The sequence below is a fragment of the Ailuropoda melanoleuca genome, chromosome 3, assembly GCF_002007445.2.
Source record: "Ailuropoda melanoleuca isolate Jingjing chromosome 3, ASM200744v2, whole genome shotgun sequence".
NCBI classification, from domain to species: Eukaryota; Metazoa; Chordata; class Mammalia; order Carnivora; family Ursidae; genus Ailuropoda; species Ailuropoda melanoleuca.
Genome location: NC_048220.1, coordinates 44013915 through 44039293, shown reverse-complemented (window position 1 = coordinate 44039293; position 25379 = coordinate 44013915). Strand labels below are relative to the sequence as shown.

At 37.4% G+C, this 25379-nt stretch overlaps 1 protein-coding gene and 1 pseudogene across 5 annotated transcripts in view; both read left to right on the top strand.

Annotated features, from left to right (window-relative positions):
* The window catches only part of ADAMTS6 (ADAM metallopeptidase with thrombospondin type 1 motif 6), a 295037-nt gene that overhangs the window by 54086 nt on the left and 215572 nt on the right, over positions 1-25379 (top strand). The window lies entirely within an intron of this gene.
* Positions 19243-21805, top strand: LOC105237674 (annotated as a pseudogene).

Below are 25379 nucleotides of genomic sequence, written 5' to 3'. Positions count from 1 at the left end.
TGGGTGCGCCTCAGACTCTTGGTTTCTGCTCAGGTCATGATCTCAGGGTCATGAGATCGAGTTCCACCTTGGGCTCCATGCTCACTTGGGGGTTTGCTTGAGATTCTCTTCCTCTCCCTCTCTCTGCCCTTCCCTCTGCTAGCACTTTCTCTCTCATAAATAAATGAAAAATCTTTAAAATTCTCTCCCTCTTTTGAAATAAGAGACGCTGAAAGTTAGGTTTAGAATGTTTTCCCTTTGTAGAAAACAGTTTGATTTGTGTTTGCCTTGATCTAATTAGTTGATGATTTAATTTGAGTTTGGAGTATGTATACAGAGATCATATTTATGTATTCTGTTAATACAGAATGCTTTTTCAAATATAGTTATTTTCCAATAGAAATGCTTGGAACCTTTTGATTTTTTGTGCGTGCACATGCACACACAAGAAATTTCTTTCTTTTTTTAAAGTTATTTATTTATTTATTAGAGAGAGAGAGGAGAGTGAGCAAGAACATGAGTGGTGGGGGGAGCAAAGGGGGGAGCACTCGATTTCAGCTCCCCAGGATCACGACCCAAGCCAAAAGCAGACATTCAACCAACTGAGCCACCCAGGCACCCCCACATAAGAAATTTCTTAAATTTATAGTCTTTCAAACTAATCCAGAGGTGGGATTGGGAGGGAATTATAGGGAACTATCACTTATATATTTCCATAATATTTTATTGTTTTGTGTGTGCCAGTAGGACATTACTTTGGGAAGAAACAAAAGCAATCAAGAGGCTTTTAAAAAAGTAATAATTTTTATGCATCTTACACTGATGCTGTTTATTTCATTTTTACAGTAGCTTTTTAAGGTAGATTTTTCCATTCATTTGAGGGAAGTATGATCTATAAATACAAACTCAACATTTTCTCTGTTGGTGCTGTAGTGAATCTTGCAGCCTACTGTGTATTTCTCGAAATTTGCCCTGATTTCTCAGAAATCATTTTAAAATATTTCATTGTTTTGTAGAATTAACTAACCCATAAAAGCAACCTGTAATTATTATGTCATCTTTTTCATAACTTTTATTTTCTACTTCTCTTCATTTATACATGCTCACATAATTGTAAGCTGCTACTGATCATTTTTGGAAAGATAACATGAATAGCAAGTGATTCACAGTTCTCCTGTGAGAATCATACTCAAGTTATATAGAAGTTTTAAAAAAGTATATAATAAATTTAGACACTGCTGTCCATGCCAATACTGAGGAGTGAGATATAAAAATTTGCATTACAGTTGTAATATCAATTATTAGTGTCACAAATGTTAATATTGATAATAATTTGCATCTGACAAAAGGATTGCCTTTACAAAATTGTCTTTGAAATCCAGTGATGACAAGTGAGCTAAATATTTTTCCTTTCCACTATGTTAGAATTACCTCCCAGTAATTTAGAGAAATGTGTAGGGAGTAAAAAGTGAAAGGTTACTGTTGGGATATTCATTACAATTATGATTAAATATAATATAGTCTAGCTATATTGCTAAAGTCTTCAATGTTTCCTACATGTAGTTAGCTCTTCTTTAACTTGTGCCTCTGAAATGAGAACATAAATTTGTCTAAGAATTTTAATTTTAGCAGATTTTACATTTTTATTTTTTATTATTCTTTATTTTCATTTTTTGTTTCAAGTTTTTATTTAAATTCTAGATAGTTAACATATAGGGTAATCTTGGTTTCAGGAGTAGAATTTAGTGATTCATCACTTACATCTAACACCCCGTGCTCATCATAACAATTGCCCTCCTTAATACCCATCACACATTTAGCTAGTCCCTCACCCGCCTCCCTCCATCAATGCTCAATTTGTTCTCTGTAGTTAAGAGTCTTTTATGATTTGCTTCCCTCTCTTTTTTTCCCTTTCCCTATGTTCATCTGGTTTGTTTCTTAAATTCCACATATGAGTGAAATCATATGGCAAATGTCTTTCTCTGACGACTTACTTCACTTAGCATAATAAACTCTAGCTGCATCCACATTGTTGCAAGTGGCAAGATTTCATTCTTTTTAGTAGCTGAATAAGATTCCAGTGAGTGTGTGTGTGTGTGTGTGTGTGTGTATCACATCTTTTTCCATTCATCAGTCAATGGACATTTGGGCTCTTTCCATAATGTGGCTATTGTTGATAAGCCTGCCATAAATATAGAGGTGCATGTGCCCCTTTGAATCAGAATTTTTGTATCCTTTGGGTAAATACCTAGTAGTGCAATTGCTGAGTCGTAGGGTAGTTGTATTTTTTTTTTTTCAAAATTGAGTGTGAATTTTATTTTATTATTATTTTTTTATTATGTTCAGTTAGGGTAGTGGAATTTTTAACTTCTTGAGGAATCTCCATACTGTTTTCCAGAGGGGCTGCACCAATTTGCATTCCCACCAACAGTGTAAGAGGGTTCCCTTTTCTCCACATCCTCCTTAACATCTGTTGTTTCCTGAGTTATTAATCTTAGCCATTCTGACCAGTGTGAGGTGGTATCTCATTGTGGTTTTGATTTGTATTTCCCTGATGCCGAGTGATATTGAGCGTTTTTTCATGTATCTGTTAGCCAGCAAATCCACATTTTAAAAATTGAAGATTTTCTTTTTTTTTTTTTTAAGATTTTATTTTATTTATTCGACAGAGATAGAGACAGCCAGCGAGAGAGGGAACACAAGCAGGGGGAGTGGGAGAGGAAGAAGCAGGCTCATAGCAGAGGAGCCTGACGTGGGGCTCGATCCCACAACGCCGGGATCACGCCCTGAGCCAAAGGCAGACGCTTAACCACTGTGCCACCCAGGCGCCCCTTAAAAATTGAAGATTTTCTAATAAAGAATCAAAAGAATAAAATGTAATAATTTTGGATCTTAGGGTTTTCGTGGAGCTTCAAAAATTATTGAGGAAAAGGGCTAAGAAAATAAGGTGTCAGATTTAGAGGCTAAGAAAGACAAAGGACACTTGAGATAGAAATGAGGAGAAAGGAAATTCTGGGACAGTTTTATACCATGAGTTCCTAGAAGTATCACCTTATGAAAGTTTAAAAGTTTGTGGAGGAATGAGGAATGCATTGAGGGAGGCAAGGTAGAGATCCTGAGAAATGTATGTGTAAGAATTTTATAAGAGGAGTGGTGGGGCTGACTCAGTTAGATGCATAGGATCTGGGAGGTGATATTATGGTAGGGGGACCAGAAAGGATGGGACTACTTTGGAAAAAAAAAATTGGTGATGAATTTCTAAAACGCTTTCATTTTATGTAAAATAAATTGGTGACCACTGTCCAATATGTGATATTAAAATACAAAAGAAAGACTTTTTCCAGATTTAGCACCAGATCTTTCTTTCTTTCTTTCTTTCTTTCTTTCTTTCTTTCTTTCTTTCTTTCTTTCTCTCTTTCTCTCCTTTCTTTCTTTCTTTCTTTCATCTCTACACCCAACGTGGGGCTTAAACTCTCGAACTCAAGATCAAGTGTTGGATGCTCCACTGACTGAGCCAATTAGGCACCCCAACACTAGATATTTTTAAATCATCATCAGCAGCAATAACATAACTTTTGAGTTGCTGATTTTAACTGGTTAAAACATTCTTTGTAGATTGCTTTAAGAGAAAAGAAAAGTGAAATGAGGTTATCAAAGATTTAAATCTAAAATGCCAGATTGCAGGTGGGTGACTGGGTGGCACAGTTGGTTGGGCATCCTACCCTTGATCTCAGCTCAGGTCTTGATTCCAGGATCATGAGTTCAAGCCCCATGCTGGGCTCCACATTGGGCTCCATGCTAGATATAGAGCCTATTTTATTTATTTTTTTTCTTTTATAATAATTTTTTATTATGTTAGTCATCATACAGTATATCCTAGTTTTTGATGTAATGTTCCATGATTCATTATTTGCATATAACACCCGGTGCACCGTGCAATATGTGCCCTCCTTAATTCCCATCACTGGCCTATCCCAATCCCCCACCCCCCTCCCCTCTGAAGCCCTCAGTTTGTTTCCCAGAGTCCACAGTCTCTCACGGTTCATTCCCCCTTCTGTTTACCCCTGCTTCATTCTTCCCTCCCTTCTCCTACCGATCTTCCTATTTCTCATGTTCCATAAATGAGTGAAACCATATGATAATTGTCTTTCTCTGCTTGATTTATTTCACTTAGCATAATCTCCTCCAGTCCCGTCCATGTTGCTGCAAATGTGGGTAATTGTTCTTTCTGATGGCTGAGTAATATTCCATTGTATATGGACCACATCTTCTTAATCCAGTCATCTGTTGAAGGGCATCTCGGCTCCTTCCACAATTTAGCTATTGTGGACAATGCTGCTATGAACATTGGGGTGCATATGGCCCTTCTCTTCACTATGTCTATCCTATTTTTTAAAAAATTAAAATATAAAATGCCAAATTGTATGTATTAAAACAGAATAGGATAATTATTTTTAATATTAGAGAAGAGTTACCAAGTACTACACTGTAGTAGGATTTTATGTAAATTTTACTTTAATACTATTAACGAAAATTGGAGAACCTAAAGAGAATTTTATTTTTAGTCCGTTAGGTTACCCAATTTATTTGATTCTTACTTACCCCTCAGTGTATGAGAGTTCCAATTTCTCTACATTTTTAGCAACAGCTGTCATTTTCTGTCATTTTGATTATAGCCATTCTAGTGGGTATGGAGTGGTATCTCATTGTAGTTTGATTTCCTTCTCACTAATGACTAATAATGTTGACCATCTTTTCGTATGTTTATTGGCCATTTGTATATCCCTCTGGAGAAATGGCTATTCAATCTTTTACCTAATTCTGAATTGAATTAGAGTCTAAAGTTTGAATGTTGTTTAAAGAGGAAAAAGAATGCTACTAAAGATAGTAATGGTAAGGAAGTATAATTATAGGAAGAAAAAAATCAATGGGTTATTTTAATTAAAAAAAACCTCCCAGGGTGCCTCAGTGGCTCAGTTGGTTAAGTGTCTGCCTTTGGCTGAAGTCATGATCTTGGAGTCTGGGATCGAGCCCCGCATTGGGCTCCCTGCTCAGTGGGGAGTCTGTTTCTCCCTCTGTCCCTCTCCCTGCTCATGCTCTGTCTCTCTCAAATAAATAAAATCTTAAAAAAACAAAACAAAACGTATTTCCACAGAAAACTTGTACACTAATATTAATTTTTTTTTAGTTTTGTCTTTTTTTTTAATTAATGATTTTTTTATTATATTATGTTAATCACCATACAGTACATCCCCGGATTCCGAGGTAAAGTTCGATGCTTCATTAGTTGCGTATAACACCCAGTGCACCATGCAATACGTGCCCTCCTTACTACCCATCACCAGTCTATCCCATTCCCCCACCCCCTCCCCTCTGAAGTCTTCAGTTTGTTTCTCATAGTCCATAGTCTCTCATGTTTCATTCCCCCTTCTGATTACCCCCCTTTTCTTTATCCCTTTCTTCCCCTACCGATCATCCTAGTTCTTATGTTCCATAGATGAGAGAAATCATATGATAATTGTCTTTCTCTGCTTGACTTATTTCACTTAGCATTATCTCCTCCAGTGCCGTCCATGTTGCAGCAAATGTTGAGAATTCGTTCTTTCTGATAGCTGAGTAATATTCCATTGTATATATGGACCACAGCTTCTTAATCCAGTCATCTGTTGAAGGGCATCTCGGCTCCTTCCATGATTTGGCTATTGTGGACAATGCAGCTATGAACATTGGGGTGCATATGGCCCTTCTCTTTACTACGTCTGTATCTTTGGGGTAAACACCCAGTAGTGCAATGGCTGGGTCATAGGGTAGTTCAATTTTTAACTTTTTAAGGGACCTCCACACTGTTTTCCAGAGTGGCTGTACCAACTTGCATTCCCACCAACAATGTAGGAGGGATCCCCTTTCTCCACATCCTCTCCAACAATTGTTGTTTCTTGCCTTGTCTATCTTTGCCATTCTAACTGGCGTAAGGTGGTATCTCAGTGTGGTTTTGATTTGAATTTCCCTGATGGCTAATGATTTTGAACATTTTTTCATGTGTCTGTTAGCCATTTGTATGTCTTCATTGGAAAAGTGTCTGTTCATATCTTCTGCCCATTTTATGATTTGTTTATTTGTTTCTCGTGTATTGAGTTTGAGAAGTTCTTTGTAGATCTTGGATACCAGTCCTTTATCTGTGGTGTCCTTTGCAAATATATTCTCCCATTCCGTGGGCTGTCTCTTAGTTTTTTTGACTGTTTCCTTGGCTGTGCAGAAGCTCTTTATCCTGATAAAGTCCCATAAGTTCATTTTATCTTTTATTTCTCTTGCCTTTGGAGATGTGTCGTGAAAAAGGTTGCTCTGGCCGATGTCATAGAAGTTGTTGCCTATGTTCTCCTCTAGAATTTTGATGGATTCCTGTCTCACATTGAGGTCTTTCATCCATTTGGAGTTTATTTTTGTGTATGGTGTGAGAGAGTGGTCAAGTTTCATTCTTTTGCATGTAGCTGTCCAATTTTCCCAGCACCATTTATTGAAGAGACTGTCTTTTTTCCACCGGATGTTTTTTCCTGCTTTATCAAAGATTAGTTGCCCAAAGAGCCGAGGGTCCATTTCTGGGTTCTCTATTCTGTTCCATTGGTCGATGTGTCTGTTTTTGTGCCAGTACCATGCTGTCTTTGTGATCACAGCTTTGTAGTACAGCTCGAAATCCGGCATTGTGATGCCCCCAGCTTTGTTTTTCCTTTTCAACAGTTCCTTGGAGATTCGGGGCCTTTTCTGGTTCCATACAAATTTAAGGACTATTTGTTCCAGTTCTTTGAAAAATGTCCTCGGTATTTTGATCGGGATAGCATTGAAAGTGTAGATTGCTCTGGGTAGTATGGACATTTTAACTATGTTAATTCTTCCAATCCATGAGCATGGAATATTTTTCCATCTTTTTATGTCTTCCTCAATATCTTTCAAAAGTGATCTATAGTTTCTAGCATATAGGTCCTTTACGTCTCTGGTTAAGTTAATTCCAAGGTAACGCATGGTTTTTGGTGTTATTGTAAATGGGATGGATTCCCTAATTTCTCTTTCTTCAGTCTCGTTATTCGTGTATAGAAATGCAACTGATTTCTGGGCATTGATTTTGTATCCTGCCACCTTACTGAATTGTTCTATAACTTCTAATAGTTTGGGAGTGGATTCCTTTGGGTTTTCCATATAGAGTATCATGTCATCTGCAAAGAGAGACAGTTTGACTTCTTCTTTGCCGATTTGGATACCTTTGATCCCTTTTTGTCTTCTGATTGCTGTTGCAAGGACTTCTAGTACTATGTTGAATAATAGTGGCGAGAGTGGGCATCCTTGTCGTGTTCCTGATCTTAAGGGAAAGGCTTCCAGCTTTTCCCCATTGAGAATAATGCTTGCAGTAGGCTTTTCATAGATGGCTTTTATGAGATTGAGAAATGTACCCTCTATTCCTACACTCTGAAGGGTTTTAATCAGGAAAGGATGCTGTATTTTGTCAAATGCTTTTTCTGCATCAATTGAGAGGATCATATGGTTCTTGAGTCTTTTCTTGTTGATATGATGTATCACATTGATTGATTTGCGAGTGTTGAACCATGCTTGCATCCCAGGTATGAATCCCACTTGGTCATGATGGATAATCCTTTTAATGTACTGTTGGATTCTATTAGCAAGGATCTTGTTGAGGATTTTGGCATCCATATTCATTAGAGAAATCGGTCTGTAATTCTCCTTTTTGAGGGGGTCTTTGCCTGGTTTGGGGATCAAGGTAATATTAGCCTCATAGAATGAGTTTGGTAGCTTTCCTTCTGTTTCTATTTTTTGAAATAGCTTTAGGAGAATAGGTATTATTTCTTCTTTGAATGTTTGGTAGAATTCCCCAGGAAAACCGTCTGGGCCTGGAGTTTTATTATTTGGAAGGTTGTTTATCACTGACTCAATTTCTTCATAGTTAATTGGCCTATTTAAGAAATCTATTTCTTCCTGTTTCAGTCTTGGTAGTTTATAGGTTTCCAGGAAGGCCTCCATCTCTTCCAGATTGTTTAGTTTTTTGGCATATAGCTGTTGATAAAAGTTTCTAATAATCCTTGCAATTTCAATGGTGCTGGTCGTGACCTCTCCCTTTTCAGTCATAATTTTAATAATCTCAGTCCTTTCTCTTTGTTTTTGGACAAGTTTTGCCAGTGGTCTATCAATTTTATGGATTCTCTCAAAGAACCAGCTTCTAGTCCTGTTGATCTGCTCTACTGTGGTTCTGGTCTCTAATTCATTGATTTCTGCTCTAATCTTGGTCAACTCCTTCCTTGTCAGTGGGTTAGGCCTGTCCCTCTGTTGCTGTTCCAGTTTCTTGAGGTGAGAATATAGAAACTGCATTTTAGATTTTTCTATTCTTTTGAGTGAGGCTTGGATGGCTATGTATTTCCCCCTTAGGACTGCCTTTGCAGTATCCCATAGGTTTTGGACCGTTGTGTATTCATTCTCGTTGGTCTCCATAAATTGTTTAATTTGTTTTTTGATTTCCTGGTTTATCGAGTCATTCTTGAGCAGGATGGTTCTTAGCCTCCAAGTGTTTGAGTTTCTTCCAGGTTTTTCCTTGTGGTTGAGTTCCAATTTCAGAGCGTTGTGGTCTGAGAATATGCAGGGGATAATTTCAATCTTTTGGTATTGGCTGAGACCTGTTTTGTGTCCCAGAGCATGATCTATTCTTGAGAATGTTCCATGGGCATTTGAATAGAATGAGTATTCTTTGGTTCTGGGGTGTAGTGTTCTATATATATCTATGAGGTCCAACTCGTCGAGTATGGCATTCAAAGCCTTTGATTCTTTGCTTAGTTTTTGCCAGGGTGTTCTGTCTATTTCTGATAGTGGGGTGTTGAGGTCCCCTACTATTACTGTGTTCTTATCTATATGTCTCTTTATTTTGGTTAAGAGTTGGCTTGTGTATCTTGCTGCTCCCCTGTTGGGGGCATATATATTAATAATTGTCATATCCACTTGTTGAATACTTCCTTTAAGAATAATATAGTGCCCTTCTGTATCTCTCTCTATGGCCTCTAGTTTAAAATCCAGTCTATCTGATATGAGAATTGCTACTCCAGCTTTCTTTTGAGGTCCATTTGCGTGGAAGATGGTACTCCATCCCCTTACTCTAAGTCTGAATGCATCTTTGGGTTCAAAATGAGTCTCTTGTAGACAGCAAATGGATAGGTCATGTCTTTTTATCCAATCTGCAACCCTGTGGCGTTTTATGGGTGTGCACTAATATTAATAACAGTATTATTTGTGATAGCTAGAAAGGAGAAACAACCTTAAAGTCCATTGTGATGAATGGAAACTAAAATGTGATATATCCATTCAGTGTAATAATATTCAGTCCAAAAAATAATAAAGTACTGATTCATGCTATAGTATGAACAAATATGAAAACATTATGCTGTGTGAAAAAAGCCGAACACAAAAGGCTATATACTATATAGTTCCATTTATGTGAAATGTCTAGAATAAGCAAAACCATAGAAACAGAATGTAGTTTAGTGGTTGTCTATGGCTGAGGACAAATAGGGAGTGACTGCTGATGTTCACAGGTTTCTTTATGAGATGATGAAAGTATTCTGTAATTACATAGTGGTGATTGTCACAACACTTTGTGAATATATTAAAACAACTGAATTGTACACTTCTAAAAGGTGAATTTTATGGTATATCAGTGTTTTCAATGTTTTTATTGTTGTTCTTTTTTTTAAAAAAAGAGGCTATCTTTGAAAGCAATGTAAAGTATTAGGTTTAATGGGGGTTAAAGTTAGAAGGTAAACTAGAATCAGATGGTAAAGTTTTTTCCAGTTGATTTGTGATAGTTCCTTATATATTCTGTATACAAGGCTTTTATCAAATATATGAATTGTAGATATTTTTTACCCATTCCTTGGATTTTCACATTCTTGGTAATGTTTTTTGAAGCCCAAAAGTTTGAAAATTTAATGAATTCCAATTTTTGTTTTTGGTTGCTTGTGCTTTTGGTTTTATATCTAAGAAACCATTGTTTAATACAAGATCATAGAAATTTGATCCCATGTTTCCTTCTAAAATTTTTATTGCTTTAGTTCTTATATTTAAGCCATTAATCTATTTTGGGTTAATTTTTGTATGCGATGTAAAGTAAGGGCAAAGGATACTTCTTCTTCTTTTTTTTTTTAAGATTTTATTTTTAAGTAATCTCTACACCAACCAACATGGGGCCTGAACACACAACCCCAAGATCAAGGGTTGGACGCTCCACTGACTGAGCCAGCCAGGTGCCCCACAAAGGATACTTCTTGTCCTTCCTGTCTACAAAATGCATTTTTACAGTTTATGCCTTTAATTGAAAGTGTTCCTGGGGCACCTGGGTGGCTCTTGGTTAAGCATCTGACCTTGATTTCTGCTCAGGTCCTGATCTTGGGGCTGTAGGAGTGAGCCCCACCTCAGTCTCCATGCTCATTGGGAAGTTTGCTTGGATTTTCTCCCTCTCCCCCTGCCCCTGGTCCCACTCTCTCTCAAATAAATAATGAAATCTTTTTTTAAAAAAGGGAGAGAAGTCTTCCAGTACTTGGTCTTTTCTTTCCCTATTCTGAATCATCCCCAAATTCTATCTGTCCTTTATTGTCTAGCTCAAATGCCCAGAAATCCTTTTAGAATTTCTCTCTTTCCCCCCAAGAAACCAGCCATATTCTTATCTTTTATATGGCTTTATCTATATCCTTCTCACAGCACCTTTGTCACTTTCCTTCTAGTATTATAGCTATACATGTAAATGTATTAGCCTTGCCTCCCTAAAGGCAAGTTTATAGTTTAATTTGTTTCCCATAGTAAGCATTTAGTATTCATCTGTTGACTGAATTATGATAATAGAGTCCTGATATAGTGGAGGCAAAATGAAATTACAATTGTTTAGAGAAGGAATGTGATTGACCTAAAATACCAGTAGAACAGCCGTCTTCAATGACTACTGAACTTGTAGAATGTGTATTTTTATTGGTCCTTTATTAATTGTTAATAAAATGTTTAAGGAAAGGATATATTTTATTGTAAAGTGTCTTTTACTTTATAGCATCAAGCTACAAATGTAATTTTTTGTGGGATTAGGAATGGAAGACATTAGGGGCGCCTGGGTGGCACAGCGGTTGAGCGTCTGCCTTCGGCTCAGGGCGTGATCCCGGCGTTATGGGATCGAGCCCCACATCAGGCTCCTCTGCTGAGAGCCTGCTTCTTCCTCTCCCACTCCCCCTGCTTGTGTTCCCTCTCTCGCTGGCTGTCTCTATCTCTGTCGAATAAATAAATAAAATCTTAAAAAAAAAAAAAGGAATGGAAGACATTAGATGAAAACATTCTCGGGGGGTGCCTGGGTGGCACAGCGGTTAAGCGTCTGCCTTCGGCTCAGGGCGTGATCCCGGCATTATGGGATCGAGCCCCACATCAGGCTCCTCCTATGAGCCTGCTTCTTCCTCTCCCACTCCCCCTGCTTGTGTTCCCTCTCTCACCGGCTGTCTCTATCTCTGTCAAATGGATAAATAAAATCTTAAAAAAAAAAAATTCTCGGAGGATAGAGAAGAATACTGCATTATAAAATTTACCTGGCCAATTAGGAATGATTACTAAAAGTGCTTATATTTTAAGTCTTATTTTAAATAGTAATCTTTTTTTTTTTTTTTTTTTTTACAAATGGTTGTTTATAGATAATAGTGAAAAAAAGGTTTACTTAAAAAAATCCCTGCAGTGCTTGTTATTGGAAATGTTTCTGAAAAACCTGAGTAATACATTGCCCTGGGAAGAAAGAAGAAAATTGCCTGGGAAAACTGTGACTGAAAGTTTATGTGAAGGTTTGCAATCTTGCACAGGTATCATGCCAAGTTTTCATTTATTCATTTTCTTAAAAGTGGAAAGAGACTTAGAAAAATATAGGCTTACCACAGAGTTCCTTTAGAGAAAGCATTGTTGTGTGAGAGGATGTCACACTGAGCCTGCCTATAGTTGTAGCCAGTGATTCTTTAAGAAGATATGGAGACCTGTTGCTAGGTCTTATAAGGTCATTTTGAGAGGCTTCAAATTGAGCAAAAAGTCAAGTTTTTTCTTGGTTGTTATAGAAAAGTAAAGGTAGTTTCATGAACTTTTATATTTGATGTGTAGGTTAGGGTCGTTTATTAGCAAACTACTAAGCAATTTATAAAGGTTTCCTGAAACTAGATGCTCATAAAATTAAGCAGTACAGTAGAGAATATGGAGATACACATGATTTGGAATGTAAATTAATACTAAATATTTTCAGCTGCAAACAGTTGTATTTTCAGAAAAACACTTTACTGGTGTTATTTTGAATTAGTATTGTCTTCAATGACTTCAGTTATTGCTTTTTAATCATATTTGGTTTCATTTAATTTACTTTGTTATTTGGTATCAAATATATACTTTCCATTGGCAATCTTTCCTGATTTTTTTTTGACATATAATACCCTAATAACTGAACTATCATATATTGTATCTCCAACATGAATCACCTGTAATCTTATCTAAAACAGATATATACAAAATACCCTCTTCTCCAAATTTATTTCTGTAGGGATATATTATTAGTGATGTGTGTCTATGAATGTGTAACATGTAAATAGCTTCTAACTTACTGTCAAGGTAAGAGTAATAAGATTATTGTCTTAAAAATATTTTTAGGCCATTGTCTTATGATATAAAATCATGTGTATATGGTCAAGTAGTGTGTGTGTGTGTTTGCACAAGAAGTACTAATACATATGTGATTTTACAATCCTAATCCACTCTTCCAATGACTAACTTTGTAATCTTAATTCACTCTTCCAAGGACTAACTTTATTAATAGGTAAGTCTCTACATTAGTGTTTGTCAGTTTACTATTACAATTTAATTTCTTGGCTCTTAAAGGTTTTTAGCATTTGATATTCCTGTTTTCACTTTTTAAAATATATATGCTTATAGAATATATCATATTTTAAATTATAACATTAGAGATCTTCCTTGTATCACTATTTTAATCATGTGTCCTTGGGTAAATTACTTTACTTCTTTGTGCTTTATTTTCCTCACCTATAAAATGGGGATTATAATCTTAACTAAAGATTTTATTTATTTATTTGAGAGAGAGCATGAGTGGGGGATCTAGGGACAGAGGGAGAGGGAGAAGCAGACTCCCCACTGAGCAGGGAGCTCAACATGGGCTCTATCTCAGGACCCTGAGATCATGACCTGAGTGGAAGGCAGATGCTTAACCGACTGAGCCACCCAGGTGCCCCAAGATTACATAATTCTTGTAAATATCTTAGAACAGTGCCTGGTACAAATTAACACTCTGTAAATGATAGCTATTATTAATATTTAGTACCCTAGTGGGATTACTTGATTTGGTAGGAGATTTATGATTGGGATACATAGTAGGGCATCTCTATTTCCCAATTTCCCCGCTCTTAAAGGCATAGTAAAGTGATCTATGTTAATCTGCAGGGGAAGTTTAGCTTGTGAAAATCTTCCACAAATAATTTCTCTTGAGACTTCTTTATAACTGTACTCCATAATATATCCACATTTATTTTAATATAAATGATTTCAATTACCATTTAGCTTGTTTTTCTTGTTCCCCTTCCCCAATATACCCCTATTTTTTTAAATAAAATTAAACCAGCAAAAAGATGCACCACGTTTTTCTTATGGTTTTGCCTACCTTATGGCAACCTGACAAGCTCATTTAGTTACTCATACTCCAATTGATATGACCAGATAGAGTATGTGGAAGGATTGGCAACCAAATAGACTATGTAGAAGGTGGGAGGCTACTGGAACAGGAAGAAAATGCTGATAAAAGAGAATAGACTTCTATGAGATTAGGGTTATTTATGAAAATTTGTATTTATTTATTTATTTTTAAGCTTTTATTTATTTATTTGACAGAGAGAAAAAGGGAGAGAGAGAGCACAAGCAGGGGGAGCTGCAGAAGTAGAAGGGAGAAGTAGGTTTTCTGCTGAGTGGAGAGCCCAATTCAGGGCTCGAACCCAGGACCCCAGGATCATGACTTGAGCTGAAGAAAGGCGCTTAACTAACTTAGCCAACCAGGCACCCCAAAAATTTGGATTTTAAACATTCTTTTCTGTATAAGTTGTTTTAATCTGTTCAGGCTGCAATGACAAAGTACCATAGACTGGTAAGCTTAAAAAACAGGAATTTATTTATCACAGGAGGCAAGGAACTTCAATATTAAGGTGCTGGACAATTCTGTTCCTCGAAGAGAGCTCTTGTCCTGGTTTACAGATGGTTGCCTTTTTGCTCTACAGAGCAGAGCAAAAGTGTACTCTGGTCTCTTCCTTTTCTTTTAAGGACGCTAATCCTATCATGGAGACCAGACTCATGACATTGTCTAAACCTGATTACCTCCCTAAACCTGATTACGGGTTGTTGCTTCAACATGCGAATTTTTTGCAAGGGGCAGGGGAGAGGATGCATTCAGTATATAACATGAGAAAAAGAAAGCTAACAACTATTATTCACTATAACTTGTAGCCAATAATTTATTCAATTTAAGGAATTATGAGTAGCTCAATATAAACTAAATGTAATGTGATTGAATTTGTATGTAATAATAATTTATATAAGAATACATATTATTGGGGTGCCTGGGTGGCTCAGTTAGTTAAGCATCTGCCATCGGCTCAGGTCATGATCTCTGACTCCTGGGATCGACACCTGCATCAGGCTCCCTGCTTAGTGGGGAATCTGCTTCTCCCTCTTCTGCTCCTGATGTTCTTCCCCACCACTCCTGCTCCCTCTCTCTCTGTCAAATAAATAAATAAAATCTCAAAAAAAGAAAAGAAAACATGTTATTTTTCATGCTACACAGGCAATTTGCATAGTTGGTTACCTACAATGTCTGGGACTTGAGCACTGTGAAATGGACAAGTTCATCATTGGAACTCCCAACTTCCCTTTCTGGTGCCCTTTCTCACTCTTTCTTTGCTTCCAATATTGCCTTTCTTCTTTTCTTCCAAGTGTAAGTATCTTTTTAGGAAAACATATGATAAATTCAGTCAAATGGAGTTGTAACTAACTTTCTGAAATCACATATACTAAGTTTTCTTTTTTCAGGAGTATGTGATTATCATAGAGGCCAAAACATTTAAGTAACTTACACTGCTTCTGGTGAAAAAATAAGTCAAAGATATTTTTTTAAATTCATTAATGAATGAATGGTATCAATACTATGATGTAAAAGTTTATTAAATTTTTTTTTTTAGGATTTGGTATATCACATCTGGATATAATTGAGAACTTGGGGGAAGATCCCTTTTTTTTTTTTAAGATTTTATTTATTTGAGAGAGAGTGCATGGGAGTGAGAGAGAGTGAATAAGGGGCAGAGGGAGAGGGAGAGAGAGAATCTCAAGCAGACTCCCCACCAAACAGGGGGCCCCTTGTCGGCTTCTATTTCACAACCCTGATATATGACCTGAGCCAAAATCAAGACTTGTGTGCTTAATCACTGAGCCACCCAGGCGCCCCTTGGGTGAAGATTCTTAAACAGAGATTTTAAATTGGGAAAATGTGTAATAATTATGAATTTATTTTTTTTGAGCATTTATGTACTGTGTATTCTAAGTGCTAAAGTACCCCAGTAAACAAATAAAATTCCTGCTGTCTTTTGAAGAGGTTACATTTTAGTAGGGGACACAGATGAAAAGCAAGATAATTGAATATGGAGTAAGCTAGTGATAAATTCATGAAGATGTTAGAGTCTAGAGAGTTATAGTATGTGTTTATATACATGTGTGTTAATTGCTATTTTACATAAGGTGGTCAGGAGGCTTCTCATAAGGTGACATTTTATTTTTTTTTAAAGATTTTATTTACTTATTTGAGAGAGAGAAAGTGAGTGAGAGAGCACGAGCAGGGGGAGGGGTAGAGGAAGAGAGAGAAGCAGGCTCCCTACTGAGCATAGTGCCGGATCTGGGGTTCCATCCCAGGACCCCAGGATCACAACCTGAGCCAAAGGCAGATGCTTAACCAACTGAGCCACCCAGGCACCCCACAAGGTGATATTTTAATTTTAAGGACTAAATTGAAGTGATGGAGTAAACCAGGTAGATATTGGGAGAAGGGCATTCTGGTTAAAGGAAACAGGATGAATAAAGGCCCTGAGGCAAGAGCAGGCTAAACATATGCAGGAAAAACCAAGGGGCCAGTACACCAGTTGCCGAGTAAATGGGAGAGAGGTAGAACATAAGATCAGAGAGTTTCAAGGACCAGATCATGGAAGACCTTAGAGACCATAGTAAAAACAATGTTTTATTCTGAGAAAGAATGGCATTACAAGGTTATTTTGGCTTCTACATATATAACATGTGGTAGAAAAACAAGAGTGAGAGCAGAGTTACCAGTTAAAAGTTATTCACCATTTCCAGTCAGACATGATGGCAGCTTAGAGCAGTGTAGTGGCAGTGGAGTCACATTATAAATATATACTTAGAAGGCAGATTCAGGGGCGCCTGGGTGGCACAGTGGTTGAGCATCTGCCTTCGGCTCAGGGCGTGATCCCGGCGTTATGGGATCGAGCCCCACATCAGGCTCCTCCGCTATGAGCCTGCTTCTTCCTCTCCCACTCCCCCTGCTTGTGTTCCCTCTCTCGCTGGCTGTCTCTATCTCTGTCAAATAAATAAATAAAATCTTAAAAAAAAAAAAAAAAAGAAGGCAGATTCAACAGATTTTTACAAATGTACTGAATGGGAGTGTAAGAGAAGGAGAGTAGTAAATGAAAACTCCACAAAGTTTTAGGCTGACTAACTGGTTGAATGGAGTTGCTTTTTACAGGAGAAGGGCAAGCATGCTAGAGGAATAGGTTTGGTAAGATCAAGAGTTCTTAATCTTGTAAATTTTAACTTGGTTATTAGATAACCAAGAGGAAATGTCAAGTAGGCAACTGGATACATGAGTCTAGCTTTCAGTAGGGAGGATAGCACTGTAATAAAAAAAAATCACCTTTTAGATGGTATTGAAAGCCATTGATCTTGATTAGCTCTGCCCAGGAAGTAAGAGCATGTAGAGAAAAGAAGTGGCCCAGAAATTGAGTGTGGATTACTTAAAAGTTTAGAGGCCAAGGAACAGAGGAAAAATCAAGAAAGGAGACTGAGAAAAAGCAATCACTAAGGTAGGAGAACCAAGAGAGTAGGGAGTTCAGGAAGACAAGCGAAGAAAGTGTTTCAAGGAAGAGAGCATCGTCACCTGTATCAGATGCTCCTGACAGATTAAAATGAGGCAATTGGTAATCTTGAGAAGAGTGGTTTCAAGGAAGGATGTGATGAAAGCCTCTCTGGAATGAGTTTATGGGAAAAAAAAAAAGAAAGGAAAAGAAGTGGAGTCGTCTCGTTAGATATACAAAGGTTTTTTTTTCAGTGATTCGCTATTATCAGATGAGAGAAGTCAGGCATTAGCTGAGGGGTCATGGAGACCATGGAGGTTTTGTTTTTTAACTTGTTTTGCTTTCTAGAATGGAGAAATATTACATGTATGTACGTTTGTATACATTGTATGATAGAATAATCAAAGGTAAAAATTGATAGTATGGGAGAGAGTGTGGTAATCTGCAGTTATAATGCCCTTGAGAAGGCTTCAAGGGGTGGGATCCAAAACTCAACATGAGGCAGTGTCCTTGGATAGGAAGGGTCCTGGAGAATGTACTCATCATAACAGGAAGGAAGGGAGAATATATGCATCAGAATATAGTTCGTCATATTTGGTGCGGGTGCATCTGGAAGTTTTCTTCTGGTTGCTTTTATGTCCTCAGTGAAACAGGGAACAATTAACTGAAAGTTAATAAGGAGGAGGAGAGACTGAAGATTTGAGAAGAGAGAACTATGAACTAATCACTGAGGAAAGTTAAGACAGTGACTAGTGAAATGTAGTAGCATTGTTGGGAATTGCTAAGGGCTTACTTGAGGTTACTTCTTGTATTTAAAGTGAAATCAGTGAACATGCTAAGGTTTTTTTCTTCAGTCACATTCACCTGGTTGGGTATAAGTGTAGGATAGGTGGAGATTTGGATTTCCCTAAAATTGGGTTTTTTTCAAGTGAGTGCACTGGAGGGAGAAAAGGGAAAAGGACATAAAGGGTATATGCATGGAAGGGGTGATAATGCTTGATCATCGTATTTAATGGTATTTACCAGGCTTACCTGGTAAAGAGGGGAATAATTAAATGAAGATGATGAGGAACAATGAAAAGTGGTGAGAAACTGAAAAGATGAAAGATGGTCAGAGAGTGGAATGCTTGAAATCAGTAATAACAAGATCTTGGTTATGACTATGCCTGAGTCAGAGGGAGGGCAAGACTGCTGAAAATAAGGATTCTGTATAAATGAGCGGCCAGGGTATTAGAGTGATTTAACTTGGTTTTAAAGTTACTGAGAGTTATGACAAGTGATGCTGGAGACAGAAAAAGAGAGGGAGGGAGGAAGGGATGGGAAAGGAAGAAAGAGAAGTGGAGGAAAGAATGAAGTAGAGTGACCTGGAAAGGTGATATCTATTTGTGCAAATCATTGTGTTAGATATCATAATAACTGTGGAAAAGTATAAGATATAAGGATCTGGGCAATGGATTCTTATATGAAAAATACCTGTTCTGAGAGAGGAGGAAAGATGAAGAATTGAGGTTGTCCCAGAAAAGAATAGAATAAGGGTTAATTTAGTTTATTTTTAAGTACCCAAATAGTATTTTAGTGTGGGATGCTGAGTAATTTTTCTATTTTCACAGAGGATGGAATATATGTTTATGGTGCCTGATTATTTTAACTCTGCTCTAATGTACGGATATGGTACTTTTAAGAAATCAGAATAGCATGTATTTTATTCTTTTGATTTAAATGAAATGAAGAGATTTTAAGAAAATTGCTGTTAAATATTTCTCCCAAAGGGAGAAAATAAAGTTCCCATGAGGGTAGGTGAAAAAGATTAAAATTAACTTACGAAAAAAAGATTTGTTCTATTATTTGTTTAAGCATATTAGAAGAAATTATCTAACAAATTGGTCAAGGCTAGGGCTTATGGTGGAGAGAAATTAAAAATTTGATGTGTTTGAAATATCTTCAAAACCAATTGATATTTTTTAATGAGCGGAGATCATTTTTAGGAAGATCACATCAACCCCTACCCTTTCTTTCTTTCCCGCCCTGCCCCGCGGCCGGGCTGGGGGAGCGGTTTTCCCAGTAGTCCCTGCGGTCTCGCTCGGGCGCAGTCTAAGCCGTAACCCGGTCCACGCCGCAGCTGCCGAGGCTGTTGTGCCTACCGCAGGGCCTGGGGCCCCAGATGCTGGTTGCCCGCGGTGAGGGTGAAACTCGACGTGTATGTACCCCGCCGTGAAGATAGAGGGGCCTTTGTCTGTGTTCGGAGAATATCCCTGGGGAGCGATCCGCTCCCAGAACGTTATGGCTGTGGCTTCCATTGCCAGTATCGTAAAAAGGTGTCTTGGTGCAGTTGCTTGGGTGAAATGTTGGTGGATGATATTGGTGATGTAACCATTACTAATGACGGTGCAACCATCCTGAAGTTATTGCAGGTTAGAATATCCTGCAGCTCAAGTTCTTTGTGAGCTAGCTGATCTGCGAGACAAAGAAGTGGGAGATGGAATCACCTCAGTGGTTATTATTGCAGCAGAACTTCTTAAAAATGCAAATGAACTAGTGAAACAGAAAATTCATCCCACATCAGTTATTAGTAGCTATCGACTTGCTTGCAAGGAGGCAGTGCGTTACATCAGTGAAAATCTAATTATTAACACAGATGAACTTGGAAGAGATTACCTGATCAATGCTGCTAAGACACCTATGTCTTCCAAAATCATTGGAATAAATGGTGATTTCTTTGCCAATATGGTAGTAGATGCTGTACTTGCAGTTAAATACACAGATGTAAGAGGCCAGCCTTGCTAGCCAGTCAATTCCATTAATATTCTGAAAGCCCATGGGAGCAGTCAGATGGCGAGTATGCTCAGCGGCTATGCACTCAACTGTGTGGTGAGATCCCAGGGCATGCCCAAGAGAATAGTTAATGCAAAAATTGCTTGCCTTGACTTCAGCCTGCAGAAAACAAAAATGAAGCTTGGTGTACAGGCGGCTATTACAGACCCTGAGAAACTGGACCAGATTAGACAGAGAGAATCCGATATCAGCAAGGAGCGGATCCAGAAGATCCTGGCTACCGGTACGAACGTTACTCTAACCACTGGTCTGAAGTATTTTGTGGAGATGGGCGCTATGGCAGTTAGAAGAGTTTTTAAAATGGACCTTAAACACATCGCTAAAGCTTCTGGTGCAACTGTTCCGTCAACCTTGGCCAATTTGGAAGGAGAAGAAACTTTTGAATCTTCAATTTTGGGACAAGCAGAAGAGGTAGTACAGGAGAGAATTTATAAAGATGAGCTGATCTTGATCAAAAACACTAAGGCTCATACATCTGCATCAGTTATCTTACATGGGGCAAATGATTTCATGTGTGATAAGATGGAGTGCTCTTTACATGATGCTGTTTGTGTGGTGAATAGAGTTTTGGGTCAAAATCTGAGGTTCTAGGTGTGTTACCGTAGAAGCAGCCCTTTCCATATACCCTGAGAAAGGTATGTGGAAACCAGCGTGGGGTCTCGGGAACAGCTTGCTATAGCGGAGTTTGCAAGATCTCTTCTTGTTGTTCTAACACACTGGCAGTTAATCCTGCCCAAGACTCCATAGATCTGGTTGCAAAGTTAAGAGCTTTCCATAATGAGGCTCAAAATAACCTAGAACGCAAAAATCTAAAATGGGTTGGTCTTGATTTGGTCAATGGTAAACCTTGAGACAACAAAAAAACAGGGGTGTTTGAACCAGCTATAGTGAAAGTGAAGAGTTCGAAGTTTGCAACAGAAGCTGCAATTACCATTCTTCGAACTGATGATCTCATCAAATTACAACCCGAGAGCAAAGAGGACAAGCATGGAGGTTAAGAAGATGCAATTCACTTGGGAGCTCTTGATGACTGATCTGCTTTCTCTTTTTAAAACAATGTTACAGTGTTGAATGCAATTCTCATGTTCCTCAAGTATTACACATTAAAAAATAACAAGCTGTCAAAAAAAAAAAAAAAGGAAGATCACATAAGGAGCAAAAAGAGTTCTTCTAAATTATGGGATTATATTAGGTGAGTTGTTGTAGGTTATCCATAGTCTCGAACTTGTTTCTAGCAGTCCATCTTCATTTTGCAATTAACCCAAATGGCAAAGCTTGTAGGAACTTGATCCATGATGAAGCTAGGACTTTGAAGGTTTAAGTCATTCATCTCCCTCAGTCTTTCTTTCTTTAGAAGTACTAAGTTCATTATTTAAGGCATTTCTTTATAGGAGTTTAGTATTAGAAGGGCTCTTGGAAATTACGGGGTGCCTGGGTGGCTCAGTCAGTTGAATGACTATTGGTTTTGGTTCAGGTCATGATATCTTGGGTTATGGGATAGAGCCCTGTGTGGGGCTCCACACTCAGCAGGGAGTCTGCTTGAGGATTTTTACCCTTTGTCCCTTCTCCACACCATAAAATATATAAGGAAATCTAAAAAAAAAAAAAAAGAAGAAGAAGAAATTGCTTTGTCCGGTTTTTCATTTTATTGCTAAGGAACTAGGGGGTAAAAAGAATTCAAGGGAGTCAAATCTAATAGAAGAATTTAGATATTATGAAATTAAAAAGTATGTATGACCTTACAGAACCAAAGTAGTCTTTTGAACTCTTACAAGGAGCTCCTGAAAAAGAAATCGCCCCAGTGATTTCCCAGAGATGCATTATGTAATTACTGGTTAGTATGTTCATCAAGTGTTTAAGAAAATAGTGAACCTCTTGAAAAGTGTGGCAGCATGGGTAACATAACCTACGTATATATATTTAATATATAGATATAATTCATCTGTGAATGTGTATTTAATATTCAAGAAGAAAATAGTATAAATTTTTAACGGACCTAAGAGAGAAGAAAAATAAGTAGAAGAAAGCTGTCAGGGGTTAAACAAACAAAAACAAAAAGAAAAGAAAACTGAAGTTAAATGTCACAAATGATTGTGGAGCATTACAAACAAACTCACACCAGTTTGGATCTAAGGTAGGCTGATGCTTATTTTATAATTTTATAATTTATAAATGTAAATGTATATAATAGCAATATAAATCAATTGCACAATGTTTTGCTGTGAAATCTCTAAGAGGAGATTGGAGAGGTAGAAAGGGCGGGAGGGGTGAGGTTCATAGCAAGGATGAGGTAGGTGAGGAGTGGAGGGACCAGGGCAGAAACTGGGTGGCCGTAGATAGGAAAGGTCTGTTCCAATCAGTTAGTATAGCTTTCTTTTTTATCTCATGATCAACCAAGACATTTTAAGCCCTGTAAGTTTTATCATAATGTTTCTTTTTCTGAACTTAGATGTTTTACTTAGATGAAGACTGTTATCTCATTCCAGTTTTTGGCAAGAATTATTAAAAAGGCTGTATATATATGCATAAAAACATGGTAATAGAAACTAGAGATGACATCATCTGGACTGTTTAATCATTTTTCAAAAAAGAGGGGGAAGGGCAAAATGTTTTTAAAGATCTAGTTTGCTTTCTTGAGATAACTAGTTTATTATTTTTTGTCTCTATTCATTTTCTAAAGGGAAATAAATAATCAGCTTAAAATCCCTTGGCATATTACCTTAATTGTATTTATTTATTTTTTAAGCACTGAAGTGCCATTCTAGTGATTAAGCAAGTGCATTGTGGCATATGGTGGGCTAATGTGACAAGTATGTGGCTCGAAGCCAGTAAAATACCTCTATGTTCCCAACTATACTTAGTTGTTTTCAGCTATACAGTTGTTATAATTATTGTGCCTGGTGTCCTGTAATGATTTTATTGTAATAGTACAAGTTACTGTTTAACTATTAAAATGTAAGTTGTGTGGGGTTTTATGTACCATCAATTTGGAAGAATTTTTGGTATATCTTTTCAATGTTGCAAAAGGGACCAGGGATTTACAGTAGAACTACAGAAGCTTTAAAATATTAACAGCCCATTAAGTACAGGATATGGTTCATGAGGTTTAATGGGAAGTTGTTAAAAGGAGATGGAACTATTCCAATGATTGGGGAGGGGTGGTTAGTGGCAAAAAACAGGGCAAAGAATTTAAAAAGCTTGTTTTCCTATAAATATTCAGTGTTTGGGTACACTGCACAACAACAATAACAATAACAAATCTCTTCTGCCCTGATAAGCAGTATTGGGAGCTCAATGAGAATTCCATTTGGTTCATATATTAACTTTCCTCTTCAGAGGATATCCAGCAATGTTGTGTTAAAAAAATTTCCTGTGGATTTGAGATGCTTGGCATTCATTAAATCAAACCTTTGGACTTTGAAATAGCACCTACTTTGTTTAACATTTTAAAAATTACTGGGCTCTTGAGACTAGTCCTGGGAATAGCCTTTAGTGATTATCCAGAAAATAATAAAAGTGCAAGTTTTTTAGGGGAGGGTATTTTAAAAGCAAAAGAGTGTAACACTTTAAGAGCATAGTATTTAATATACACCTGAGTCTTCATTCCTTGAAGCGTGGCATTCTTAATAGTGCGCACCACATGGTCAGTGACAATTAGAGTCTAATGTGTCATGTGTATTTCATGCACATACTTAGGTCTTGGCTCTCAGGTCAGGGTAGTAGTCCTAGTCTTCTGCTTGCCTGGATTAAATGCCTTCCCCCACCCCCAGTTTTTCAATCCTGCGTAATTTGTGTAATTTTTCTGAGTTTCAGTTTTCTCTCTACGAGGCTCTGCCATGTCATATTATTATTTATAAGATCAAATGATATCGTGTACATGAAAGCACTTTATAATTTATTAAGTGGTATACTTAGTAGATATGATCTTATTGGATATAATCTTCTTAGAGAGATAAATCAGAAGCTGGGACTCTAGAACTTTATAGATAGGCCCAATTATTGGAATCGTAGCTCTATTAATACTGCTGCTACCTCATTTCAACAGACCAAAGTTAGCTTTACCACATGTGCTCCTGATTTTTTGCTTTGGAGTTCATGTTAGATCGATGTTATTGAATGAAACTTGAAAATCAAGACCCTGTGGAAACTTGAGTGAGATTACAGTAAGTACTCAGCATGACTTTCACACCTTTTAGTACCTTACCTGATGTACCTTTTCAAACTGGTCCATGAAATTATTCAGTATTCACTACCTGAAATGCTGACATGTTTTAATTATCTGTTGCTGCATAACAAATCACCCCAAAAATTAGTGGCTTAAAAAAACAGTGATTTTTACTATTGCTCACAGATTCCCTGGGTCAGGAATTTGGGAAGGGTTCAGCTGAGTAGTGCTGGCTTGGTCTCTAATGTGGTTGCAACTAGACTGTGGCCAGAGCTGATAAACGGGGCTGAAGCATCTGGGGGCTAACTGGACATCTTTCTCCCTGTATGTGGTTTCTGCATGTGGTTTAGTTTGGGCTTTCTTACAGCATGCTCGCTTTAGGGCATCCAGCCTGCTCACATGGAAGTTCCAAAAGCCAGCATCTGGAGGGAAAGAAACAGAAGGTGTAACACCTTTTGTGACCTTGCCTCTCTGGTCATAAGCCTGCTAAAATTCAAGAGGGAAAAACTTAGATTCCACCTCCTGATGAGAGGTATGTCAAAGTCACAGGTGGATGGCAGATGTCATTAGGACCATCTTTGGAAAGAAAACAGTCTGCGACATGAATGATGATGAATCTTGTCATTTCATATATAGCTCTCCATCCCTGTTAACTCTAGGGCCATAATATGGAATGACTTACTCTTTGTACTCTTTTGTTACTACACAATTTCGCTATATATGAACAAGGAAGAAATAAAGCTAACTAAAATTAATAGGACTACTCTTTTTATGTCCTCTTAAATATAAAATCAGCCTCATTTTGGAAAGATTATTCGACACACATAAGGGAAAAAAAAACCCCTGTTTTCCTTGGAGTCATACTTACAAAAGATGTGTTACTAACTGTTGGTTTGGAAAGCATATATTAAAAGAATGCATTGCCACTGACTTGTGTTAAACTCCAGAAATCTTGTTTGGAAAACAATTTCTACTCTGACACTTGGTAAGCATGTTCATTCTTATTTCTTATGGCACTTTTTTGAACATTTTTCTTTTTTTTTTTTCAGTTTTTTTTAATTTATTTTTTTTAATAATTAATTTTATTTTATTATATTATGTTAATCACCATACAGTACATCCCCTGATTCTTGATGTAAAGTTTGATGCTTCATTAGTTGCGTATAACACCCAGTGCACCATGCAATACGTGCCCTCCTTACTACCCATCACCAGTCTATCCC